Source organism: Bidens hawaiensis, unplaced genomic scaffold (assembly GCF_021521415.1).
Source record: "Bidens hawaiensis isolate Kalapana, Puna unplaced genomic scaffold, B.hawaiensis_p1.1 tig00030204_1, whole genome shotgun sequence".
Lineage (NCBI taxonomy): Eukaryota > Viridiplantae > Streptophyta > Magnoliopsida > Asterales > Asteraceae > Bidens > Bidens hawaiensis.
Genome location: NW_027495023.1, coordinates 59,290 through 68,358, shown reverse-complemented (window position 1 = coordinate 68,358; position 9,069 = coordinate 59,290). Strand labels below are relative to the sequence as shown.

General features: G+C 36.5%; 1 pseudogene across 1 annotated transcript; it reads right to left on the bottom strand.

The window, feature by feature from the left end:
• Window positions 1-3,636: 3,636 nt before the first annotated feature.
• On the bottom strand, window positions 3,637-8,813 carry LOC143580043 (respiratory burst oxidase homolog protein C-like; annotated as a pseudogene). The gene is made up of 12 exons (XR_013143576.1): window positions 8,248-8,813; window positions 7,976-8,138; window positions 7,787-7,835; window positions 7,406-7,527; window positions 6,861-7,283; window positions 6,087-6,470; window positions 5,914-6,009; window positions 5,692-5,807; window positions 5,499-5,601; window positions 4,935-5,002; window positions 4,340-4,848; window positions 3,637-3,758 (listed from the first exon to the last, which is right to left on the bottom strand). The product of XR_013143576.1 is annotated as a respiratory burst oxidase homolog protein C-like (transcript).
• Between the last annotated feature and the right edge of the window lie 256 nt (window positions 8,814-9,069).

The window sequence follows — 9,069 nt, the reverse complement described above, 5'->3', positions numbered from 1 at the left end:
CGAGTGTGGGTTTGGGTTAGAGGTTTCGAGTGTGGGTTTGGGTTAGACCGAGGTCTCCGCTATTGGTGGGTTGTGGCCGGTGTATGCGACGTATTGCACACGGTATGCATGGTTGTGGGTACAATACAAGCTATTACAAGACTAGTGATGGGATCTAAGTGAAGCTGGTCAACAAGATGATTTATATATATATATATATATATATATAGCTGATTTTTATAAATAAAGGGGATAGTATTTATATTTATAAAAACTAATCCATTAGTTAATTTAAGTTAAGGTATCTAATATGGTATTTGGTTAAATGACCTCTTAATCCATAGGGTTTGGGCCGGTTAGTTAAAAGGTAATGCGATTAGGCTGGTTAATACAAAGGGTAAATGGGCCTAAAGTAATCTGGGCCTAATTATAACCACTATTTCTTGATATGCATGAACTTAAAATTGGTTGACCTTGAAATGGGCAGAAAAACATAATCTAGTTGGGCCTTAAGCCTAACTAATAGGTGGTTATATACAAACACCAGCGGGCAGCCCCTGGTGTGTAAATAAGGTTATACGGCTCGTATAGGGCCTATACCAGTCGTATAGCCCTAACTTACTGACATGCGTACGAAGGTGACAGTGTGGCAGCTTTTTGCAGTCTATACGAGCCGTATAGATTTTCCAGCTCGTATAGCCACGTAACGCGTCTGACCTATACGAGTCGTACAAGGTCTATACGACTCATATATACAACATGTAATTTGACCAGAGATTAATAATAGGGTCTGACCTATACGGCTCGTATATGAGCTATACAATACAAAGGAATAAAACCTAACATTCCTGAATGAAAATGACTTGACTATGCACCTATACGAGTCGTATAGACCCTATACGACTCGTATAGGCTCTCCTGGTGTATGAATAACGTACCTGATGTATGTATAACCCAAGCCTAACTAATTAACCGAATACTAAATAGGAATAACTTATAACTGAATTTGGGCCTCACTAAATTAACTGAATATGGGCCGTATCTAAGTTATTTTGGTTTCGGTTCACGGGTTAAGTCCATATAGCATGTGGATTTGGGTTTGATACATCACATTTCGGGTTAAAATTTAATAATTAATTCAAAAGAAAAAAATTGGACCAGTAATTCAGAGTTTTTCAGAATTTGAGGTTTTTTTCCTCTTTTAACGGCAAATTTATTGCAACTTTTGTCGTCTTTGGGAATTGAACCAAGACCTACCAAACCCTCTCAATCCAAGGTGTTTAAAGACCTACCAAACCCTTTATATCACGTTTTAAGTACTCCGATCCGCATGAGAGCAATGTACGCAACAACCCGATATAATACTAGCATAATAAGCAAAGCAACAAATGATGCCACTTGCCCATTGAGCCCAATACTCTTGATAGCTGGAAAATCAGCAACCAAACACGTTTGATCACCGCATCGGTAAGTCTGGTCATGCTCATACTGCAATCCTAACAAGAGTTTGTAAGTATATAAACTGATCGATACATATTTGATCCAAGAGATGAAAACCGGAATATGTTGAACGTAATATCTACCCGCCAATGTGAATGCTAGCATGATCACTGGCCCTAAAATGGTTGCTGAATTTAAGGTCCATAACAAGTGAAACGGTCCAAGCCGTTCATCAGTTTGTTTCAGTGTTGGTTTTTTTTCCTACACCCTCGGTCGGCTAGTTTTGAAAAATTCTATCGGTAGTTAACAGTTTGGTTTGCGGATTTATATAGAAAACCGACCGTATAAAACAAGACCAGTTTGAGATAAAGTTATACTCTCTGTTTGTGAGACTTTAATTGTCAAGAGACATTAATTTGGGTTTTGCTTAGTAAATTGTGTTGACTTCACTCTTAAGTAGAGATGGAAAAAAAAGCTCGATCCCGACGGGTGTACCAGAAACCCAAAACCAATGGGACGGGTATACCCGAAACCCGATGGGTATGGGCCGGGTATGAGATTGGATGATACCCGGCCCGGTTACCCGAAAGCACATACTCGTTTACCCGGACCATATACTGAATCATATACCCGAAAAATTCTTTATATTTCGTAGGTTGTGAAGCATATATATAAAAAAATATAATGATATTATTTGTTTATTGCCACGCTTCTATATATGGAGTGCATTATATTTAAATTTGTAATAATTGTTGTATGAATAAAATATATAAAATAATTATTGTGATAAAAATTATGTACTTGAAAGTCCCAACGGATATACCTGATACTCGCGGGTATGCCCGATATCTGACAGGTAATTACCCCAACAAATACCCGACGAGTAATGTGTCAGGTATGAGACACGGTTTTACAAATAGACATAAACATGAGATTACCAATATCCGGCCCATTGTCATCCATGCTCTTAAGTTCCTTAATGTCACATTTGTATACACCAACCCCTTTGGGCTTTGACTTAGAAAGATTGTCCATAGTACTTTTTGACCCGAGGAGTTTTATAAAAATTCTCTAATAAAGGCTAGACTTTTTTAACTATTAAAATTTTGTTTCAATCTAAAGAATACGTATCTTTAAGTGATTATATTTAAACCAAAATTTTGTTACCTAAAGGATATTGTAGTTGTAGATAACTTCTCTTAATATGATTTAGAAATTGAACTTTGAACAATCATCCAGAAGGGACGGGTGCGGTCGATCCATTTTCCGATCGTACCATCAACCGTGGGCTCTAGGCTTGATCACGTTTGGTCATTTATGGACACAACATCGGTGGACGACGATGAATCTAATTTATTCTAGCCAGGAGCTTGACGATCGGTCCACGGTCCGTCCGTGCACCATCATAAGGTTGTTAATGTCTTTAATCTTTTATTTATTGTATCATGGCTTGATCTAAGCAAACTTTAGGCTTATTTTATAAACTTATAAATGTCTTAATTTTAACACTGATCAATATAAATACTTTATACTATATATATACACCCATCAACACATTTTACACCTTCATCAAAATAAATACTTTATAGTCATGTATTCATTACACAGATTCATAATTTTCTATCTAGGAAAAAAATAAAACAAAATGAAATAATAATTTGAATACACCTAATTATCAATGTAACTCTTATTGGTTAATATATATACCCATAATGGTCACAGGATACTGGGTCTAGCTGGATCATAATTCATACATACAATTTTCAACAATTAAAATAATTTTATTTTATTTTATTTTTTGTTTTAAAGTTAGAAATTTTACGCCGTGCTTGCGGTGCGCACATATAATGTATATATGTGTGAACCCTTCGGTGGGCAAAAGTAAAATTGCACTAATTTTGACGTTATTTTACTAATCACGTGAAAATAACGTTAAAAGTGGCGGAAGGTTAATCATGCATCATGTGGTGGCGTTGATAGCCGAAAGACAAGGGCACATGCACCAATCAGCCGGTGTCCCGATGATTGAGTGTTATGTGTCTTATGTCCAAGGCTTGATTCAAAACTACTATCGAGCCGGGGGTCTCACCGGAAGCAGCCTCTCTATCCCTATGGGATAGAGGTAAGGCTGTCTACATCTTACCCTCCTCAGACCCTGCCATAGCATTGCTATTGGTGGGATATACTGAGTACGACGATGATGATGATGTTTTAAAGTTAGAAATTTTCCTTGTGAAAGTCAAATTTAGTGCTGGTCTTGTGTGAAAAGTCTGAAGCAAGTTGTTTCAACTCTTTGACTGGTGCTGGTGCTGGTGCTGGTGCTCCACAATAAAATACTCCTGTAATTTATAAAACTTTAATGTTAGAAAAATGTAACAATATAAATCAAAATAATATCTTTATTACTTGGTGTCTAAATCCAACTTTTTTATATAATAATAATAATAATATAGTTTCTTTGATTAGCTCAAAATCATTATTGTAGTTATTTGACTCAAAAACATAACCAAGATGTATCATGAGGGTTAATGGATAATCATAACCATATTAATTGGTTACGACGATTTCAGGTTAATCGATTTTGAAGATTATAATATATCTGGGTTGTTTAACCGTGAACTTGGACTTAGCTAAAAATAGCTCAAAACAATATAAATATGCATTATTTGAACCCAAAAGTTTGGATTTTAAGTATTTTTAAAATGTTGCCTAGCAATAAAAAAATACATATAATCTATAATATTAAATAAATATATTGGTTCGGTTTGGTTTAGGCAGATACGGAAACCTTGTTAACCATAACCAACCCACCATTGTCGGTTTTCAAAAAATCTTTAAACCGACTCACCAGTTTTTGATATGATTTAGTTATATCGGTTCGATTTTCATAATAAAAAGGAATAATATTAAGAAAACTCACCTATACGTTGACCGCTGTGACTAAGTGCAATCCTCTTATAAACACTTCTCCAATTAGGTTTCGCAAAGTGCGACTTGACCCGAGTACCTGAAACCACATCAACGCCGTTTTTGGCATGATTTAGCGACTGAAGCATCGTGATCAAAGCCGATCTAGCATCCCCTTCTTCGTAAACACTCGTACAATAATTATGCATCTCGATCACACCATCGTGGTCCGTTTCCGCCACCTCGTTCATAACCCCTTTAAACCAATCGAACGAGCCTTGTTCTCGCGTGACCCAATAGAAGTAAGCCCGAGTCGTCTTAAAGTTACTAGACGCGTTCTTTTTACCGCTCTCCAAAGCCTCGTCTTCCTCTTGTTTCGCTTTCATATTGTTTACGATGTCTTTAACGATGCTGATCATCGGGGTTGCACCAATGCCTAACCCGACTAGTAACACGACATCATATTTCTTGTAGTCTTGTGCGGGTGCACCATACGGCCCGTCTATTAGAACTTTTGGGAAACTGTTGTTTGGTCAAATGAGTTAGCAGTCGGGTCGGGTTTTTTTATAAACGAAACGAGAAGTTGCGATTGTAACGGTGACACTTACTTCGGGTTTTCACCTTGGTAATCGGCTCTTAGGAGTGCGCTTTTGCCATTAGCCTGTGGTTGACATACCTACACATGACCAAAGTTAAGTTAGTCATAAAATAAACGGGTCAAATAGGTTGTGTTTTATAACAAACGGGCCAAACAGTATATTTGAGATTGTCGAAAACAGTCGCGAATGCCATTTTGCATCCGTTTTTATGATCGCTTGAACTCTGGTGGCAAATAATTTTTGCCCCCGGTTTTAGGTCCGGCCCGCGTTTTAGGCCCGGCCAGCGTAAAACTTGAATAACTTTAGTCATAAAATTAAATTCTTGTTAATTTATATAGTTTTATAATAATATGTGACAAGATAATTTTTCATAAGCAAGTTGAAAATTTTTAGACAAAAGCGTTTCGGGCCAACCGGGCCGGTTTATTTGTATGAAATTAATAAGTTTTACCCATTACCCGACCCGTCCATTTTTGCATCTTAAAGCTCATTAAGATGCACTGGAGTACTAAGTGGATCGGTCTTGGTTTATTATGGGCCTGGTCTTATGCTAGTTTTGGCTCGAAAACATACCCGAGAGAAGACGGTTTTTAGTTGTCGGGTCCAGTCACCAAGGGTTCGAATATGCACACTTAAGTAGTCATCTCCGGGTGCAGAAGTTATCGAAAACGGGTGCCTGAACAATGGTTAAATTAATTAGTTTATAATCCATTTTTATTTGCAAAGTAAGCGTTTTTAACCATTTTTACACTCGAGTTTGACTCACCATTCGAATGGAGAAACCGCCTTGCAGTTAACGAACATGTACTGTCCGCTTTTGTATTTGAATCCGTGAGGCTTCGACATTTGGAGTGCCAACACGTTTCCAGGGTAAACCGCCACCTAGAAAACATATAATTATGTCACTAAAGTGTTTTGGGTCAACTCAACCTGACCATGTGACATGTGACAGTGTGACATGACCATTTTGTATTTTTGTTAACATTACCTTTAATATCTTGACAGGCTTGACACTAGACCTTAAGGCCCGGGTCAATCTCTCACCCGCGTAAAGCAATATTGGAACCGTCAAGTACATCCAAGTCTATCGGTAAAAAAAAAAAAAAGTTTAGTGGTCACGAAAAATGTTCATACGACCGATTTTATAACGTTTGTACTCACCGTCTTTTTGTACCATTCTTTCGTGAGGTAAAGTTTGATACCGTGAACTATGAGAAGAGTATAAACGATAATGAACAAGTGATGCGAGTACCAAAAGGCGTTAAACCCTGTTAGTTTCTTTAGAGGCTTCGGTAGGTTGAGTCTACCACGCCTTAGCCACGGACTGGCTAAAGTAAAGGCTATGGCCATTAAAACCACCATTATGATCCCGGTGTACCCTCCGGCTTCTTTCACAAAATGCCAATAGCTATCGGGTTGTTCCCTGAAATATTGAACCATCGGCTCGCACTCCTCTTCGGTTGCAGCAAGAAGTCGAGGGAAATCACATGTTAAATGTGAAATCGCATGGAGCCCGACTCCAATAGTGATCCTGACCGCAATCACCTAGTAAACGAGTAAATGTTCGGAAGTTGATGAAATACAAAGAACATTAAATCTAATACACTGCTAGAAAACTGACTTTCAGCGACAACACGAATACATAAAAATATATATATATATATATATATATATATATATATATATATATATATATATATATATATATATATATATATTTCCAATCTTATAAAGTTTTGATGGTTGAAATGAAATGTTTTAAAAGCATATGGACAAAAATTCATTTAATGCATTTTTATGTACAAATCATATATATTTGTATTTAAAATTAAAAAATTTTAAAAATATAAACCAATGATAAAATTTTAAACATTTTAGGTTTGTTATTTTTGTTCTCGTGGTAAATTTGTAATTTGTAACAACCCTTGAACTCACCTTGTGAAAGTTGAGATTATCATCAAACGGAACCACAACACCGAGTTTAGTCTTATTTCTAAGCCACGTGATGGTGTTCCGACACACGGGTAACAAAATAAGAGCCATATTTAACTTAAGTGTCTCAGCCGCGCCTTTAGCAACACAAACACAATGTCCCATCACATCAAACGCAGCGCGATTCTTGTACTGAATATATTTCCAAGTAAACAAACCCGCCATCACCCCAATCCAAAGCGCGATCACCCAAACTCTTTGCCAGTTATCTTGTAAAAAGTACTTAAATCCGTCGTACCCTCGTTGTATTATGTTCCTATCATTAGCGTTTCTAAGCTTTTGACTCAACATCACGCTTAAGTTTTTGCTTTCGCCTCGCACTGTTTGTGTCGGGGCTTGTAGTAAAAGGATCTCCAAGCTCTCGATCTGGTTTTTAACACTTTAACACGCAAATATGTCACGTTAATCGATTTTTTTAAGGTTGTGTAAGGATTATTGTATCAAATGTTTTTAATGTTGTTAAACTAAAATTTTTTAACAATGTGTACCATGATGTAACCTAGGTTGTCCGCCTGTCCGGATCTAATTCTTCCATGATCAATGCTGCATATTCATCTGCTTGTTTTTGTATGTTTGATAACTTGTTGGCTGAAGCACTCAAGCTTATAATCTGTATTATATAAATAACTATTAATATTTAAAAGAATAAAACATAACAAAAATTCCAATATCATAATTGAGGTAGTGAAAAAAAATATAAAAAAAATTATTTAACCTTTTTGACTCGTTTAGATAAATTGGTTATTGATTATAATAACTTACAAAGTATTTCGGTTTAAGGTTCATATCTTTAACATGAATAAATACATGAGTTGAGTTAATCAATTCAGCCTGACAACCTGACACGATTCTGTTAAATAATATCATACCTCTCGAACTTCTTCTTCGCTGATCCGCCCATCGGCATCTTTATCAACCCTAAATTTATGTTATTGAATTAGTATAAGCTTTATATATCAAGAATTATAACCAAAATTAATTTTACTTAACTTATGAATAATAATAATAATAATAATAATTATTATTATTATTATTATTATTATTAAATAAGTACTTACATGTCAAAGAAAGTTTGAAGCCTTGAATCAAAACTTTGATCAGCAATTTGGTCCCAAAACTCCTTCAACTGAGCTTTGTTAATCGCACCGCTGGAGATATTTCGTCTCCGGCTAAGCGCATCGAAGAGTTCCACAGCGAATTCTTTTGAATCCTTGTTCATCCCTACCATAATTTTTTAAAAAAAAATTGCAAAAAACTATGAAAAAAATACATTCAAAAATGTAAAAAAAATTTAAAAAAACAAAAAAAAAAAATTGAATCATGGATTTACCTATGCATTCTCCGAAAAGTGCCCGGGGAAGTAACCCGGTGGTGCCGGCGGTGAGATCATCAAACCGTTTCTCCAAGGCGGCCCACGCAGCTGATCCATCAACTTTACTAATAAACTTAAGCCCAATAAGAGCATGAGTTGCTGCAGACTTAGACCGGTCATAAAGACCAGCTGGGGGCCGTCGTGAGAATGACGTCAGCTTTTTTAACTCCTCTGACACCTGTCGGATCCTGGATGACGCATTTCTCACGACGGCCGCCCCAATAGATGTTGTCCTCTTTTCCAACCCTTTAGCCAATAAAGTCAGCTCCGGGTCCTCCACGTCAGCACCGCCAGCTGTCTTCACACTATGAACCGCCACCAACGTCTAAAGTAATCTCCACATACTCATCCTCGTTATTTTTCGACTTCATACTCCCACCAACACTACTACTACTACTACCATCATCCGGGATATTAAACCGCGCACTTTTACGAGTACCTCGCTTATTCAACGACACCTCTGAATCCGAACGACGACTCGTACTCTCCGGTAACACGTCATCAATAGTACCCATTTGTTGCATTTGATTAAAATCCAAAGGTGTAACGTTTTTTTTTTTATTGTGACAAGTTTAATAAATAAACAGATTTTGAAGAACTAATAATATGAACTAAATTTGGGGTTTGAAGTATGAATAAATAGAAATGATTAATGGTTAAAGAGTTGGTAAGAATATAGTGAGAAAGAGACTAAGTCAGCTGTGGGTTTGATTATGTCAAATATGTATTTATTGATCATGCATAACGGTTATTCAAAATGTTAGCTATTATTTGTATTTT